The sequence below is a fragment of the Mustela erminea genome, chromosome 1, assembly GCF_009829155.1.
Source record: "Mustela erminea isolate mMusErm1 chromosome 1, mMusErm1.Pri, whole genome shotgun sequence".
Lineage (NCBI taxonomy): Eukaryota > Metazoa > Chordata > Mammalia > Carnivora > Mustelidae > Mustela > Mustela erminea.
The window spans coordinates 130,421,212-130,422,285 of record NC_045614.1 but is presented as its reverse complement, the minus strand read 5'-3'; positions in this window follow the sequence as shown (position 1 = coordinate 130,422,285).

Sequence of the window (1,074 nt, the reverse complement as noted above, 5' to 3'; positions counted from 1 at the left end):
ATGCAAGGGACGTAATCAGATGCAGTGCATGGTGAAGACTAGCAATGGGTTCTCGAATATTAGAAAGGATATTTTGCGGGTCAGTTTTGAAAATCTGAATAATTATTGGTGTTACATTAGATGAGCATAATCGTGGTAAAAATTCTTGATTAAAAGAAGTGGGTCACAGAACACTATGAAAATATGATGCTACTGTGGTTTGTGCACATAACACACACACACAAAGATTCTAAAGGATAAACATTAAGATATTAACAGTGGTTGTTGTTGTACAGTGAGTATATATAATACTTACTTCTAAATGTTTGCTGCTCTCTGTTTTCTAGTTTTCTGTAATGCAAAACTATTGTTCCTATAATCCTATAATCATTATTTATATATGACTAGACTGAAAGTCAAATCTAAATAACAGTTAAAAAATTCCACCTTGGGACACCTGGGTGGCTCTGTCGGTTAAGCCATTGCAGCTCAGGTCATGATCCCAGGTCATGCAGCTCAGGTCATGATCCCAGGGTCCTGGGATTGAGTCCTTCATCAGGCTCCTTGTTCAGCAGGGAGCCTGTTTCTCTCTCTGCTTCTACTTGCCACTCTGCCTGCTTGTGCTCTCTCTTTCTCTCTGACGAATAAATAAATAAAATCTTTAAAAAAAAATTCCACCCTGAACTTTTCTAATGATTTAGCTTGTGTTAACGGGTTCAGAGAATTGGAAAGAGGAAAAACTACCCATTTGATAGTATTAAAATAATACAAACTTCATGGCAAAATAAGTTAAAGACAACAAAAAGAATAAAAAAAAAGAAGAAGAAGAAGTTGCAGTTTGAAGAAGCGGACCTAGTAGATTTTAGGATGGGTAAGGTGAAAGAACTAACAGGAGCGGGGTTGTTTGGGGAGCCATCTTAAAGAGTACACATGTTGTGGAGTTGTGTGTCTAAGAAAGCCTTTTGGAATGGATGATGTTTGCAGTGAGGTATAAATCTCTCCTGAGAATCCTTGAGTTTTTTAGTACAGACTAATATGGTTTTTCAATGATTCTGTAACAAATGTGTGTGTGAGTGTTGTTACGCAATGATTCTG